Source organism: Ochotona princeps, chromosome 15 (genome assembly GCF_030435755.1).
Source record: "Ochotona princeps isolate mOchPri1 chromosome 15, mOchPri1.hap1, whole genome shotgun sequence".
Classification (NCBI taxonomy): Eukaryota; Metazoa; Chordata; class Mammalia; order Lagomorpha; family Ochotonidae; genus Ochotona; species Ochotona princeps.
Window position 1 is genome coordinate 3,747,143 of NC_080846.1, and position 16,866 is coordinate 3,764,008.

The 16,866-nt window shown below is 58.3% G+C and overlaps 1 protein-coding gene across 1 annotated transcript in view; it reads left to right on the forward strand.

Annotated features, from left to right (window-relative positions):
• Nucleotides 1–8,777: 8,777 nt before the first annotated feature.
• The window catches only part of TCF20 (transcription factor 20), a 171,385-nt gene continuing 163,296 nt past the window's right edge, over nt 8,778–16,866 (forward strand). Inside the window, exon 1 of the mRNA XM_058673229.1 lies at nt 8,778–8,910. The gene's annotated coding sequence lies outside the window, so the exon portion shown is untranslated. The remainder of the gene's footprint in view (nt 8,911–16,866) is intronic.

A 16,866-nucleotide genomic window follows, 5' to 3' on the forward strand; every position in this document is an offset into this window, starting at 1 on the left:
AGGGCAGACCCCTGCCGGCCCCTCTTCCTAGTCTGGCCTCCAGTTCTCCCTTGGGCTCCTGCTCCTCCCAGCACTTCTGTGCGAAAATCGTCTCTGGAACCAAGCCCAGGAGCTCCAAGCGAGTGTGTGAGCAGTGGCCCCTCCTCAGCAAAAATTTCCAGAGGATTCTGTGCAGCAGAGTTTCCATGGGAACATGTGTGGCTATGCACGCCTTGGCAGGGCTGGGCCCCTGCACACCGAGATCACGGGTTCTTGGTGAGGGGGCCTCAGCTGGGGCAGCCCTGGCTCCTTGGCCACCGACACTTGCTACCTTGAAATCAAGTTACAGGCAAGCCCACTGCCTTCTTCCTTTTTTTTTTTTTTTCAGCATTCTAATTTAAAGGCCACGCTGCCTTCTAAGGATGCCTCTGGGATTTCAAGGATGGATTTTTATGTAGTTCAACAGTTTTCTAGGCAGACAACTCCTCCCGCACAGGAGGCTGCCGCCTTGGCTCAGCCAGGCTGGTGGCACCTCTCTGGCCCTCCCAGATGCCAGTGGATGTCACTGGTCCACCCGAGGGGCTCCTGGAGTTGGGGACACCTTTCTTCCTGGGCTGTGCCCTGGCTCTCAGTCCCTGCTGTCGAGGGTAGCATGTGTTTTGCACATCCATATCCAGCAGGTGACAGCACGTGGCAGTAAAACTACAGCAAAGTGACAGTCCCTGAGATGCACTTCTGTCTCCTGCCCTCCATCCTGTCCTTTTCCCAGAAAATAGGGGAAACCACTTGGACCCTTGTGAGCATTTTCTTCTGCGCTGTTTCACCAGCCCCTGGGTGGGCACACACAAGTGTGTAGGCCGTGCAGTGTTGGGGTGAGGGTTCTCTGTCAAGCTGTGGTGCCTCCAGCCTGTGGGGGTTTATGCTTTGTTCCTGTAGCCTGAGCAGGCGTCTGGGCTGCTGGACTCTGATCACGGCCAAGGGTTCCTCAGGACAGGGATGCTAACTCAGGCCCCTGGGAGTTGCTGATGCTCTTGCAGTCTCACAGCAGGTGCTGCAGGGCTCAGCGGCATCTGCAAAGGAGGCATTCCTGCGGCCCAGGCTGTGACTTAGGGGTTCAGCCTCTGTGGCCAAGCCCCTGGACTCAGAGTGGTGCTGGCTTGTTCCCCAGACCCTATCATGCACTCTCACATGCAGTCCTGCAAGCAAGCCTGCAAAGTGTGGGGACAGTCTCCCTACTCGTAAAAGGGTTGCCTAGGTAAAGGCCACACAAGCCACTAGGGCAAGCTGGGTCTGCTCTGACTATACAGTCCTCCTGCCCCCATAGGCCACGGACCACGGGGACACAGAAAGAACCACTGAAGACCTGGGTGTCCCTGGGATTAGGGAAGCCCATGCAAAAGACAGCCTGACACCTTCATGTGGCTCGCATTCGAGTTCAAGAGGGGACTCTTGGGGAGATGGTGGCAGGTTGGTAGAGGCCGGATGATGGCAGTCTGGTACGTGGGCTCCCAGGCCTCTCTGGAAACGCACAGGCCCAGCCAACCTGGAGGTGTGAGCACCTCTTAGAAGCTACATGATCTGAGATAGTGTGGTGGCAGTGGCATTGTGCTGCCCTAACTGACTTTGGGGACAGCAGTGGGTTGACTTCACCTCTTTCAGAACCTTTGGAGATTCAGGGGTGCTGTTTTTTTCTGACTCCCTCTTGTCTGCCCCAGTGAGTGCGATGGGCGCACGTGGGCCCCGGCTTGGGCCCCAGCCTCAGACAGGGCTCAGGACTCTGGGCTTGGCCGATCCAGGGCAACCTTTCTCTCTTGAGTCCCTGACTCCTCCATTGGCGCCCTCCTCCTACCAACCCGTCCCAGACTCTGTGCCAAGTGGATCTCTTCAGAGTGACCACCCTATCTGCTCCCAGAAGCTGGCACTCCTGTGGCCCAAGATCTCTCAACACTCCAACCATCTCTCAACACTCCAACCTTTGCTGGGGTTTTCACAGGTCACGGACTACACAGAGCTTCATCGCTCAGCCTGCTACCCAGCGAACTCCCCAGCCCCTCACTCTTTGAAAGACTTTTATCCATCTCCAACCACATGCTAGCCAACAGTTCTGCCCTTATGGAGTTCACCAGCTCATACCCAACCAGCTCCGTTGGCCCAGAGTCACACCCTGCCCCACACATGGTTATTCTTGTCTAAGATGCCCATGGCTCCACCTCTGATTCTGTGCTCCTCCTACTCCCTCTGCTCCAGTCTTCGCTGGAGGAGGTCCTGCTTCAATGCCACCACCTCCATGCAGTCTTCCCTGACCCTCCCCACCCAGCCACTACTCATTCCACTCTTGCTCTGACCCACTCTCTCCGCAGGAGGCCCCAGGAGGCCCCAGGAGGCCCTGAGCTCCCCGCTGCTCCCCGCTGCTCCCTGCTGCTCCCCGCCCCAGCCAGTGCCTTTAGTTGTCTGTCTGCTTCAAGGTGTGGGCTCGAGAGCCCTTTGCTCAAGAATGAATGCATCTTGTCCTCTGCTGGCATTCAGGGCCTGTTCTCTCTGAGAGGGGGAGAAGCATTCTCACCCCCCGCCCCAGTTTCTAGAAAGTTAGCTCTAATTCATCTGTGACCCGTTTCACGTAGGTGAAGATGGAGGCGAAGCCCTGGGCTGCAGCCACAGTAGCTGGAGGGCAGCCATGGTGGTGCTGGTTCCTGCAGGCCAGGTCCGCACCCCTCCCCCTTTCAGCCTGGCTGCGGGCGACACGTGCCTGTGGCCTGTGCGTCAGGGGCTGTGAGCCTGCGAGGGTGGTTCTGTTAATTGATCCCAGAAGCCCCTCAGTGCTGAGGGATGGCTCAGCCATGTCCTCCTCGCTGTCTCTCGCCTCACCAGATGGCCTCTGTCCCACCCCAGCTGCCTCGGCGCTGGCTCATACTCCTGCCCTAACCATGTGTGGACTCTCCAAGTGGCCAGCAACACTCAGTACAGCTGGGGGTGGGGGTTCCCCTTGCTGCCGCTGAGCCCACGCTACACTGAGGCTGACTGGATCCTCGTGCAGTGCAGAGCTGCCCACTCAGGTCCAGCCTCAAGGCACTCCTCCTGCCTCCAGCAGCCACAGCACGGACCCTCATTCCCACCCCTTCCCACCCCTGCCCGCTGGCAACCCAAGTCTGTGCAGTGCAGTCCAGGCAGGAGGGCACATTCGGAGCCCAGCGACCAGGCCAGCAGTGCATGTGATCAGAACAAGCCCTGACTTGCTCCTGTAGGAGGAGTTGGCCTGCCTGGGACGGCGTGCAGCGCTGGCCCTTGCGCCTGCCCCCTCACTGCCCACATCTCAGTGCTGGCTTCTTGCCTGGCAGGAGGGGAAGGGGCGGGGGTATGGAGAGAGCTTTAACCTCAACCTGTTGTGCATTGGGGAACTGCTCCTGAGGATGGGGCTTCTTGGTGAGGCCATGAGAACATTCTAGAGCTGGAGCATGGTGAGCGTTGCACAATCTTGTGAAGTTGCCAAAACCCACTGAGCTGTGCACTTGAGGGGGTGGGTTTTAGAGGATGTGAATTACACCTTGAGAAAACCAAAGGAAATCAAACAGAAAATTGCCTTTCACGGCCCCTGTTTTCACCTCCTACTACACAGTATGCACACGCACACACACACTGCCCCTGGCCCAGCTCCACTGTCTCCCCAGCCTGCCCTGTCCTGTCTCCTTTGCTGCTGCTCCCCTCTCCTCCCACAGAGGAACTCCTTGGGGTCTCCCCAGGGTCCAGGTTTGGCATGGGATGACTCCTTGGCCTGATAAATACAAGGAGGAGTGTTAAAAGCTTACAGAGATGCCTCTTACGAAGAAAAAGTGCACGCACGTCACAAATATTTTGCATCAAAATGAACATTGCAATTCCCTTTTGCATGAGCTTCTTGATGTAATAAAATATTCATGTATTAATAAATAAGGAGGGCCAGCACGGAGGCTCATCCTCCACCTGCAGTGCCAGCATCTCATATGGGCTCTGGTTCTAGTCCCAGCTGCTGTACTTCCAATCCAGCTCCATGGTTATGGCCTTGGAAAGCACTGGAGGAGGGCCCAAGTGCTTGGGACCCTGCACCCATGTGGGAGGCCCAGAAGGAGTTCCAAGCTCCTGGCTTCGGACTGGCCCTGCTGCAGCCATTGCAGGCATCTGGGGAATAAGCCAGCAGACGAAAGATCTCGCTCCTTCTCTCTGTAAATCTGTAATTAAACAAATCTTAAAAAAGGAAAGAAAAAAGGTAAGTAGCAACTTGTCACCTCACTGGGACTGAGGAGAGGGAGATGGTGCCCGGGTTCAAGCCCCAACAGTAGCTTTAGAATCCACAGACTGTGGGCTAGACAAGGGAAGGGCCACAGTGGGCTGACTGTTCCAACTGGTGCCAGCAAAAACTAGAGTGGGTGAGGGTTGGTTGGGCTAGCCGCAGTACTAGCTGGCGGAGGCTGGCGCTTGGAGCTAATTCTGTCAAGTCAAATGCCAGAACTACCTGGAGAGTGCATAATCTGGGAGTGAGTGTGGCCTAGAAGGGAAATAGTGGGCACCTCCTTCTGGGCTACCACTCTCATTGGACAGCACGAACACCAGGACAGGGGCAGGGGTGGCTGTACAGAAGGGCACCTACTAGTAGGTGTGTGGGCTGGATAGTAGGTTGGTTGGGTTGAGCTGGGCTTCAATGCCCATCGACATGTGCGAGAGCTAAACAGGATGTGGGACAGACTTGACAAGCCTGCAGTGCGTACTGGCACGCATGGGAACCAGGGTAGGGGGCAGAACTGGTGGGGGTTATGGGGAGTCGCCCCAACCAGGCTGCAGCTCCAACCGGTTTGCGTGAGGACCGAGTATGAAGTGGGCAGGATCGAACTGGACTACAACACCCGTTGGTTCACGAGGAAGACAGGGCTGGAAACAGAACGAACCCAGCAATCCCAACGACCAGCATGAGCATAAGCTGATTGGTGTCGGACTCTACTAGCAAGCTCGCACAAGAATCAGGCCTGGGATCATCTCAGATGAAGTTTCTTTGGAGATCCCTCCAACTGAACTGCTGATCTTAGAACCCCAACCATGAAGAGACTGTCAGCCAGTGGATTCTGAATAGGGTTCATTGTGATTGGAACTGAGAGATTGGCAGCAATCCAGAACTGATGAACTATCAAAACTGTATGAGCAGGACCCTCAGAGCGCGCCTCCCGTTGGGGATCTGGATGGGTGGGGCTTTTCCCTTTGTTTTTTTCCCTGACCCCAGATACAGGGTAAAATGATATTGATGTGGAAACAATGGTATTACCCACTTTCACCCTCTAGCCCTTGACACTTTGTTCCCTAATCAACTAAGTAAGATTATTAAAAAATAATTTAAAAAATAATTAAACAGGAAAAAAAAAAAAGAATTCACAGACTGGGCCATATTGTCCCCTGGTCTTCTGCAGCCCCCGTCATGGCCACAGCTCAACCCCCTGGCCACATGATAAAGACTTCGCCAATGTGAGGAAGGGTCTTAAGGGGGGGAGGTTACACTGGATTATTCTAGTCACAAATCTTTTTTTTTTAAGATTTGTTTGTTTTTATTACAAAGTCAGATACACAGAGAGGAAGATCTTCCGTCCGGCGATTCACTCCCCAAGTGACCTCAACGGCTGGTGCTGCTTCGATCAGAAGCCGGGAACCAAGAAACTCTTCCAGGTCTCCCATGCGTGTGCAGGGTCCCAAAGCTTTGGGCCAGCCTCGATTGCTTTCCCAGGCCACAGCAGGGAGTTGGATGGAAATCGGAGCTGCCAGGATTAGAACTGGCAGCCATATGGGATTCCGGCACATTCAAGGCGAGGACTTTAGCCACTAGGCCACAGCGCCGGGCCACTCTGTGCACAAATCTTATAAGAGGGGATGTAAAGGGAGGTGGCAGTCAGAGGGCTTGGAAGGGGGAGGAGGGCAGTGGGGCCTTTGTAGCCCTAGGAACTGGACAGGGCCAGGCACCAGGCTCCCCTTGAGGGCCCTGGGGAGGCAGGGCCCTGCAGACACTGGGATCTGGCCGCTGATGCTGATTCTGGTTTTCTGGCTTCCAGGACTAAGAGGATAAATGTGTGTTGTTTTAAGCCACAAAGCCTGCGGTAATTGGTTTCAGCAGTCGCAGAAGGCATGCACGCTTTCCCTCCCAGGAGGGCCCAGGCTGACTCTGAGATGATCTCTCCCCACTCTCCTCTCCTCGCAATCCAGTTGGTGGCTGCCTCCTGCCCCCTGGGGATGCTTCTCCTGCCTCTCTGCCCACCCCGTCCACTCCCGGGCCTCTTCTCTCACCCACGGCACTCATTTCACCAGGCTGGCATCACCACCCATGCCCAAGGACAGACACCCGAATCTGGGGAGGTGTCACCGAGAGGGGCAGGGAATGCTCAAGGCTGGCATCTGTGTGACCGACAGAGATGACCAAGCCACCCAGATGCAAGGGCTCTTGAGTGAAGTGGCCAGAGTGGCTGTCGATGGGCTCAGCTTCAGGGAGTCCAATAGCAAATTCCAAACCAATAAGCGCCAATAAATGAGGGTGATTACTGACAATAGGAGAGGATGTGCAGCAGGGGGCTTCCAGCTAGCATCTCCTCCAGTATGTTTTAAGTGCTTTATAGGTCATTAACTATTTGACAGAGAGCCCGACACTTAAAGCAAAGAATTTGGCGCCTCTGCCAAGGAAAATCAATCAGAAATGAAGATGGAGTGTGGTGGTGTGAGGAGGTACTGGGTGGCCAAGTGTAATTCTCTCCATCGTGCAAAGCCAGGCATGCTGTGACCAGGCCATTCATGAACCAATAACCTCTTTGTGGTTTTTATAATGAAAATATTCCAAGGGGGTGGGCTTGTGGCACAGGGAATCAGGCTACCACTTGCCACACAGGTATTCCACATATGTGTTGGTTCGAGTCCTGGATGATGATCCACTCCCCATCCAGCTCCCTGCCAATGTGCCTAGGAAAGCAGCGGAGGACGGCCCAGTGCTTGCTCTCTCTAACTATGCCTCTCGAGTACATAAATCTCCAAAGATGTGAAAAGCGTGGAGGCCAGCTGGAACATGTGACTCTCCACAAACAAAACATCACGGCTACAACTGAAGCACCACTCTGCAAAAGCGCTGTTTGTTTTCTTCCTGTGTGTGTGAATCAGGTTGTCTCCTAGCCCCACCTTGTCAAGGAGACCTGTGCTGACCACCCACCCCTGCCCAAGACATTGCTCCTGCCTCTGAAATTGGAGTGCAATTACTGCCTCTTTAATTAACTTGGTGATTAATCACCAGCTGCTTGTGAAACAGCTTGTATTGTCCTTGTCCAGCCTGCATGTGAGTGGGGGTGGGGACAGGGCAGACGCAAGGAAGACAGGCAGGCAAGCAGGCCCTCCTCGGGACACCAGGATGGGCAGGGTCAGCTGGGAGGGCAGGCCTGGTATTCAGAAGCCCAGGGCAGCTCTCCTCTTGGCTGCGGGGGGTGGGAGTGGGATGGGGGTCCTGAGCGGGAAGGAAGCCGAGGAGAGTGAGCAGCGGGTGGCCGCTGGGCCCAGGCAGCCCTAGGCTGTTGCTCTGGCCACTCCCTCACATTGCGTGGAATTGCCTGCCCAGAGGCGCTCTGCTGAGACCTAACCCTACGCCTGGGAGTGTAGTCCACTTTGCAGACAGGGTCCCCTGCTGGAATTGGGGCAGGTGCTGAACTCAGCCCCTGGTGAGTCTGCGGGGACACCCACAGAATCCTCACTTACCAGCGGCCCCGCCACCTCCACCTCTGCCTGCCTGATGCTGCCTGCAGACTTCCAGGAGGGAGAGCCGTTCTTTCTGGTTGATTAACCCTCTGTGGCCCAGCTTCAGCAGCCTCCCCACCCTACCTCCCATCAGATGCCACTGCTCCACCCTCAGTATGAGTGGTGGGAGTGGGAGAGGGGCTCAAAGAGCAGTACCCCCCACCGTCCAGACTCCCACAGCTGGGCTTTCAGCTCCCCCTGAGGCTCGCGTGTTGGGGTCCTCGCAAGGGGGAAAGTTCAGCAAGTAACCTGGGGTATGGGGCTAGAGCTGTACTGCTCCGACTCTCCATTAACATTTGGAAAACTGAATGGAGCCCCCTGCCCATCCCAACCCTCCATCAGCCTGTCCTGGCAGCTACGTTCTCCCTTCCCTCATGTCCCGGCGGGTCGCCAGCATTAAGTACAGCTTTAAAGAACCTGCAGGTGCAGCTCCCGCTAAATCCACCAGCAAACACGGGCTGAGGGACCCATTCGTGTCAGGTCTTCAGGAACAGCGCACACCGCGCACGCTATCTGGAAGGGAAGGACAAAGGAGCTCAGCGGCCACTCGAGGTGCCAAGTGTTGTGATGGGGAGCACGCAAGCCGAGCTAAAAAGGCTGGGGAGTTCAGGAGGGCCCAAGAGAGCAGCAGCGGCTCAGGCTAGACAAGAATGAAGCGGGCGACCGCGCGGCTGCACCGCCTCGGGCCCCTTCCTCGCCCTCAGCCAATCAGGCACCAGAAGCACCAGCCGGCCGGCCAATCAGGAGCTGGAGCAGCAGCCTCGGTCGCAGGCCACGGCTGCCCGGGAGGGGGCGGTCGGAGCTAGTCGTCCCGCCCCTGCCCCGCCCCTCCTCGGTTAAGCCCTTGCCCCGCAGCGGCCAAGCCCCGCCCCTCCCCGGCTAGGCTCTGCCAGGCCCCGCCCCGGCCCGGGAAGGCCCCGCCCCGGCCCCGCCCCGCCGCGCTAGCCGCGCCGCTCGGAGCCCCGTGGCCAGCGGCCGGCCGCTGGGGCCGAGTATTGTCCTAAAGGCCGGAAAAAGCGGGGAAGGAGGTTGGGGGCGCCAGCCACGTGGTCGCAGGAGGATTTATAACATTTTCTTTCGCCGCCGCCGACAGCTTTGGAAAATGTGTGAAAGACACCGCACGGCCAGGACAGGAGCGTGAGGAGGCGCCGCGAGGTAGGCAGCCCGCGGCCGGCTTCGGGGCGTTGGGGGCTTTCCCCTGCCGCGCGCGGTCGCCGACTCCGTGTCCCCGACCGCCCTTCGGAGGGTCTCGGGAGCGCCGAGCGGTGTGGACGCGGTCCCCGGGCTGAGGCGGCTCTGACATTCCAGGGGTTGCGGAGGCTGTGTAGACGCGGCCCCTAGGCTGAGGCTGTGTAGACCCGGTCCCCGGGCTGAAGCGGCTCCGGCGTCCCCGGGGCTATGGAGGCTGTGTAGACGCGGTCCTCGGACTGAGGCGGTGTAGACTCGGTCTCCGGGCTGAGGCAGCTCTGACATTCCGGGGTTTGCGGAAGCTGTGTAGATGCGGTCCCTGGGCTGAGGCGGTGTAGACACGATCCTCGGACTGAGGCAGTATAGACTCAGTCCCCGGACTGAGGCGGCTCTGGCGTCCCCGGGGCTATGGAGGCAGTGTAGATGCGGTCCCCAGACTGATGCGGTGTAGACTAGATCCCTCAACTGGGGCAGCTCCAGTGACCCGGGGTACTGCCCTGTGAAGTTGGCCCCAGGGAGGCGTCTGGGAAATCCTGTCCCCTCAGGCTGGGGTAGTGAGCCCGTCACTCTGTCCCAGGGGGCGGAGGAGAAGGCACCTGTGGCCCAGGCAGCCTGCAGCGCCCTGCGGGCCAGGCGGCTGTGTAGACAGACACGTGCTCGCTGAGGAGGTGGCACAGATTGGCAAGCAGGTGTAGACTCGGAAAGTTTGCCAGAGCGGGCTAGAGCAGGCTCGCCGGGGGAGGGTCCAGGCGCAGGCGGCATCCCTGGCCAGCAGGGCGAGGCTCTGTCTTCCCCGGGTGTGGGAGCCTAGCGGAACCCCAGCCCCTGCCCGGAGGCCGTGCCCTGGAGCTGGGGTAGCCCTGGGAGCTCAGGAGGCAGTGAAGCACGGGGCTGGCTGTGGGGCAGAGCAAGCGGGGTTCCCTCAGAGGCTTTGGGACGTGGGCTGGGAGCCGGCCTTCTCCATCCCAGCATGGCGCAGGGGGCCTGAGGGTGTCCCCTGGCAGGCTGCAGGCACTCAGACACCAGGGCTGGCTCCCTTCCCACCTGCAGGTCTGTGAGGCCAGCAGGCAGCAGGGGTGGGGGCACCCCAGGATCTGCTTCCACTGACTCTGTGGGCTCAGGTGCCTGCCCAGCAGTGGGCAAGGCACACATGGAGTAGGGAATGTGGTGGAGAGAGAGGGGTGCCCAGCTGCTCTGTCTGCAAGGGGTGCTGGGCTAGACTGTTTATGGGACCATCCCTCTCACAGGGCAGGCAAGACACCCCCATCTCTGCCCAAGGGAGGGGCAGAAATGTGCCCTGAGGCTGGCGGGTGCCCCACTTGGCCAGGGTCTTTCTAGCGGAGTCTCCACCTCCCCTCCCTCTGTGCCCTCTGCCCCCACTCCTGCTCCCACACCCCCAGTGTCTGTTCTTTCTCGTGCCCCAGGCCTTTGCCGCACCTGCTGCGTGTCGTGAGGGTCAGGCAGCTTACCGGTGACTAGACAGGGGACAGGACGATGAGGGTGTGGAGGGGCGTGGGCGTGAAGGTCAGTGAGGCTTCTCTCTGAGGGGACAGTGGGTCAGAATGCTTGGCATTCATCTTTTGGGCCCTGCACCAGGTCACCTCCTCCAGCCTTGCACAACCTGGCACTCGCACTGTGATTGCCAGGGGTCCAGGTCTGGGATTGCTTCTGGGTGCCTTGGTGGGCACAGGATGAGCAGGGCTTACTGAGAAGTTGACTTGCTGTTCAGCCAGACTGAGGCGTCCAGATGGCAGGGCTGACCATTTGCCCCTTCCCTGGCCCTGTGCCTGGGCTCCACACCCCACCTGCCATTCACAGAAACCCAGCAGGCTGATCAGGGAGCAAGCAAGGAGAGGCCCGGGAGAGACAGAGTGCCTGCTGTGGGCGGGTGGCTCTGCCTGGGCTCACCCTCTCTGTGCTCAGGCTGGCTTATCCCTGTCCCTCTGTGTCACCTCTCAGAGACCCTCTGGGAAGAGTGACTATCCCAGGATGGCCAGGATTCAGGATTGCAGCGGCTGCTGGGCTTCCCTTGCTCCGGGGTGGCAGGAGCCTGGCCCAGCCCCCTGGCCAGCGGCAGATGCCCCTGATCTTCAGGCAGCTGCTGGGGTGACCCAGCTCATGAAGAAGACTCCGGGCTGGCAGGGAAGCAGGCGCCCGGCCCCGGGGACCGCCTCTGATTTCCATTTGCCATTGCTTCTCAGCGCTGTGGGTTTCCCCTCCCCTGATTCTGTCAGACCTGTGTGCCTGGCACCTTGCCTGTGCCAGATTACGCTCTCACTCGTGCCCGACAAAGCTTTCATCGCGGCCCCCTTCCCCCGCCCCGCTTCAGGGGATTGAGCTCTGCCACGCACGACTAGAGAGCCAGAGAGAGCAAGAGCGAGAGCCGGCTGCATGCCTTCTGCAGGCACTGGTGGGGAGGGAGTGAAAAGGGCCTCCTTACCCTCCCACCCACCCTGCCAGCCAGCCCTCCTGCCTGCAGTGGCTTTTAAGAAAAAATTAATTTTCAGGGATTTACTCCCTTCTGTTCTGTGGGGATCACCAGCATTTAAAATACGTAGTTAAATCAGATTCATCATTCCTGGTTCCATCTCACTGGTGTCCCCCAACCTGGCAACAGGAACCCTAGATTGAAAATCGGGTAATATGCAGGTTCAGGCCAAGTTCTGTTACGGTCAGCTCTGTGACCTTGGGCCATTGACTTAACCTCTCTGTTCCTCCGAGGGCTTCTCTGGACACCAGGGTGATTCAGGATAACCCCTCCCTCCCCTGGAGGCTGCCTGGTCCTGACTGTCCTGCTATTAGCCTGGCGTCTGGGCCCCCCAGCCTCTGTGCCCTCTGTAAAGCAAGGGGGTACTGAAGGAGATGAGGGCACTGACCCCCCAGCCCCCTTCTGCGCTGGGACTGCCTGCCCTCAGACTCCCTGTGAAGTCAGCAGGGCCTTCCGTTCCCTGCTCCCTTTCAGGGGCAATTAGCTATGATGTCAGAGGCCCTGGGAGGTGGCCACCAGGAGGCCAGAGCCCTGGGCATTCTGTGGGGCTCTCCCAGACCTGGCAGGGGGCTCCTGTGGACAGCAGGGGAGTGGGGAGACAGGCTTCCAGGCAAAGGCATTTCCATCTGCTTTTTCCGACTCCTTGAAGCCCAAATGAGTTCTGCCCTGCGCCTTTGTTGGCAAGTGCTGCGGCCGTGGAAGCCAGGGCCTTTGTCAGCAGGAACAAAGCTGCGTGGTGTTTTTTCTGACTCGGGGTGGGGGTGGGGGTGGGAGGCGGGGGCCCACTCCCGGATCAGGCGATGGTCCCCAGTGGCAGTCCCTGTCCTCGGATGGGTCGGCTTTGTTTGGAACTCCCAAGTCCTCTGGCTTGCATAGTGCATTCTGTGGACGCTAATTCCAAGCCCTGAACTTTTCAAATCCTGGCTCTGGCAGCTCTTAAAAATCTGGACCTAGTTATTCCTGTCATCCATGTGTAAAGATTTAGAAGAGAGAGAAAGAAAGGGGGAAAAAACCCACAAAACTAAACAAAACAAAAAAACCCTCCCAGCCAAGAGTGGGCAGCTGCGAGGCTGTGCGGCTCCTGGCAGCGCAGCCCTGAGGTCCACATTGAAGTGTCGTGTGCCTCCTGAGAGCTGGGGCCCAGTGCTGGGTGCCAGACATCTGGCTGCTGGGGGAACATCTGGGTGGCTGGGCTTTTCAGGTTTCTGCCTGACATTTAATATCACAGCCACGGAGCCCGCCTCCTCCCCCATGCAGCCCGCGCCTTCCCCCGCCTTCCTGACGGGGAAGAAGCATCCATTCTCTGCAGCTCCCCTGCGTTTTCCCCCTACCGGAAATCTGATGGGCTTATGACATCATGGCTGGCGGCTGAGAGATGAAGTGGATGCCACAAAGAAATCCGACATCTCCGATGGATGCCGGCTGGGGGAATGGGCGTGAAGTAGGGAGAAATGGAGTTCCGTTTAAGACATGCAAGGAACCAACCAAGTCATGCCCCGCCTTGCCCTCTTCTTAAAATCAAACCTGCCGTCTAGGCAGCCGCCTCTCAGGGCGGTTCTGGGTTTTATGAGACAAAAGTGGCCCAGTCAGTCAGCCCTGAAGTCCTTGTTCACTGATTGCCGGGCAGCTACCACTGGGCTCTCTTCCTTATTCAAATGAGATAGTGTAATGTTTTGCTTTTTCTTTCTTTTTTTTTTTTTTCTTTTTTTTCCAAGCCGATAAAATCCATAGAGTAAACTCTTGGCTTATATTTTGCCAGGAATCCATTTTTTTTAATGAAATGACCTTGCACTGAATCTGGTCTACAAGCTGTATTTCCCTCTACTGAGTTTCCTGATGAGAGAAGTCCTCAGGGGACACAGGCAAGCCCCGTGGGCACTCTTCAGGCGAGGGGCCTCAGATTCTCCTTACCCCTAAATGGGTTCAGGTTCAAGTGCTGTGTGTATGTGCTGCCTGCCCTGTTCCCAGCTCAGGCAGAACCCAGCCTGGAGTCGCAGTTGCTCCATGGACAAGCTATGGGGCTCAGGCCTGTCACAGCACCTGTCTTTCCCTGTCTTCCCTTGCTGCCTAACCTGGTGACCCTGCCCTGTATGCTGGGACAATCAGTGGTGCTGGCCACCCCACAAGAGTTCCGGCCACTCCCAGAGAGCTGCAGGTGGGCTCAGTGTCAGAGCTGGGGGAGGGAGGCTTCTCCACCGCCTTGCTTTGCATCCCAGCCCTGCCGCCCGCCGTCTGCATGACAGTGTGGTGTGTGTGACATTATGCACTGACCCCATAGTTTGCCAAACTGCGAGTGCTAGTACCAACCTGATACGTGAGCCCCAGGATGTAGCAAGTGCTTACCACCCTGTGTGACTGCCAGGACTGTTGGATCTGGGATGAGAGGTGCAGACGGAGGATGGCTAAGGACAAACAGGAACACATCCCTCCACACAGAACTCCATGTGGCTCCCCGTTGCCCAGAGGGCCCTCCTAAGCCCCGCTCCAGGTCCCTCCCACTGGGCCTCGGGTGTTCTCTCCTAGCTTCTCTGTCCTCCCCCGGGGCTGTGGCCGCTCGCTTTGGGCACAGTGCTGTTGAGCACCTGCTACTCGGTGTACTTTACAGAGACTGTATTCATTTTATTTTCACCCCAGTTCCTGCTTGGGGAGCAGTGTAACTCCAGGAATAGCAACAGAGACCTCAGGTTAATGCATGTCTTGTCCAGAGCCCCAGCTGGCTCCTGGGCTACCCACTTACCCCTGGTTGCACGGTGCCTTCCTCCAAGGTTCCCCCATAACCCTGGGGGCAGAAGGCCCTGTGTCCTACAGATCCCACTCTGTTGGCCAGACCTCATGCCACTCAGGCTAAAGTGATGCCTGAGGAAGGCTGCTGATGCCACTTGTGCCCTGCAGGTGTGGTGTGGTGTAGGTGGTCCCAAGGCCCCTGTCCACCTCCTCCAGAGGCCAGAGCTTAGCTGAGAGCAGAACTGTGAGCCCAGGTCAGCAGGGATTTCCTGAGGCCCCATGACCTGAGGCATGAGCTGTCTGACAGCAAGCTGCATCTGGTCTGTCCCCGCTCACTCACCTTCTAGATCCACCAGCCAGGGCCTTTCCTGCGTCGCAGCTTGGCCCCCCTCCTCAGCTGATCCCCTGCAATTCACCCTCAAGCCTGCCCCGCCTGCAGCCCTTCCTGGTCTCCCTGTCCGTCTCCATTCCTAGTTCAGATTTGTTGCTGATTTGACTCTTCCTTCCATATCCACTACCTCTACAGGGGTCCTACGCCTAGATGGATTCAGGGACCTCCTGGCTGCTCTCCCTGCATTCTTCTTGGCCCCTGGACTCTACTCTTGTCACAGTGGCTGGAGTAATCCTGTTGGAACTCCAGTCAGACCCTATAATCCCTGGCCTGGAACCCTGCCGGAGCTCCCAGCTCTCCATCCTCAGCCCTGCTGCTCCTGTCTCATCATGGAGCTTGCTGGACGCCCATGACCTCATGCGTGTTCTCACCCTGGGGCCTTCGCAACCTGCCACTCCATCCCGTCACTGAGCTTGCTGGAAACCCACAACCCCACGTGTGTTCTCATCCGGCCTTCACAACCTGCTGTTCCCGTCCCTGTGCTGAACTTGCTGGACATCCATCACCCCTCGCATGTTCTCACCACGGGGTCTTCGCACCTGCCGGTCCTCGTCTCCATGTGCTGTTTGCTCTGAGACTTGGCTCACTTGTTTGTCGCGTCTTCAGAGCACTGATCACAGGCCACCTGTCCAGGAGCAGGCGTTTAGCCTAAGGGATTATGATGCCCAGCTCCCACATCCGAGTGCCTGAGTTCAAGGCTCCAGCTCCCTGTAGACACCAGAAGGCGGTGCTGATGGCTCCTGCCACTCGTGTGGGAGAGGAGGCGTGGATTAACTTCCAGCTTTGGCTGCTGTCTCTCTGCCTCTGTGTATGCATGCCTCTCTGCATCTCAAATACATAACTGACACTGAAATTTTAAAAATTCACCCACTCCTAGACCTTTGCCCTCTCCTCCCCCAAACGTTGCCCTCTGTCTTTCTTTGCCCATTGCTTCTCATTACCCCCTGGCCTGGGCTGTGCTTGCATGTGCTTGTGACCTGAGTGTAACCTACATTAGAGCAGGGCCCTGGTGTCTTCTCACCACTGCATCCCCCGACCCTAACATGGGACAGATGCTCCCTAGCCATCTGCAGGGTAAAAGGAGGGATGGAGGGAAGAAGGCAGGGCCAGCAGACACTGAACACCAGGCCTGTGCCAACTTCTGTCCTGGTGCTGAGGCGACGCTGGTGAAGCAGGAATTGCCACCAGTTGGAGTGGGTAGTGTCTGTGGCTGGCTTTGTGGGAGGAAGTGGTCCTGTTGGTCTCAGAGAGCTTGCCACAGGGGGCACCTAAGGAAGGTGACTTGGTAGTCAAGGGAAATGAGATGGGGAAGGAAGTCAGGATGGCAGGCAAACAGGGTGCCGCAGGAGCTGAGGTCAGGGAGGAGGGATGGCGCTTAGAGGTCCGTGGGAACAGCAGGTGTTCCAGGCTGGGGCCATGGCTTGGGCAAAGCCCTGAGGTGGGACGCCCAGGGTGTGTGTGGGCAAAGCCCTGGGGTGGGGATGCCCAGGGTGTGTGTGGGGGCCATGGTGTGGCAAAGCCCTGAGGTGGGATGCCCAGGGTGTGTGTGTGGGGGGGGCCGTGGTGTGGCAAATCCCTGAGGTAGGATACCCAGGGTGTGTGGGGGGGGCTGTGGTGTGGCAAAGCCCTGAGGTGGGATGCCCAGGGTGTGTGTGTGTGGGGGCCCTGGTGTGGCAAAGCCCTGAGGTGGGACACCCAGGGTGTGTGTGTGGTGGGGGGTGCAGGGTTGTGGGAGGGTCTTCAGGGTTTCCTGTAGAGGAGCTGGGAATCCTTGGCAGGGAGGGCTGGAACCCGGGCTGGCTGACCTCCAGTTGTGAGCTGCACATTGCTTCCCAGCTGTGGGACTCAGTCTCCCGTCAGTGGACTCCTGCCCATATGCTCTTCAAACCCAGAGGGACCGGGGTTGGATAGGAGGAGGAGGGTGAACAGGGAGAACCGAATGTGCCAAGACATGGGACCTTCTCCAGTGAGAGGCAATCGGGGCTGGGGGCCTGATGAGGGTGAAGTGGCGGCTCACGGGGAAGCCCCAGGCTGGGTAGGGAGTGCTTGGCTGTGCCCTTGAGGGGTCCCAGCTTTGGCCTCTGGTGAAGCCACTGCTGAGAGCGGAGGCAGCAGCAGCTCCACAAGCCACATGGCTGGCCCAGGCCCGCCTGGACCCCAGGCTCCGCTGTCCTCCAGCAGGACTGAGCTGAGCCGTGTCCTCCATCCTTCTTGTGAGCTGGTGCCAGGTCTGTGCAGCTGTCAGGAGCCCAGTCCCAGCCCCCACTGTGGGTCACAGTCACTTCCTCCTGTCAGGAAGGGCAGTACCTGGAGCCTCTGA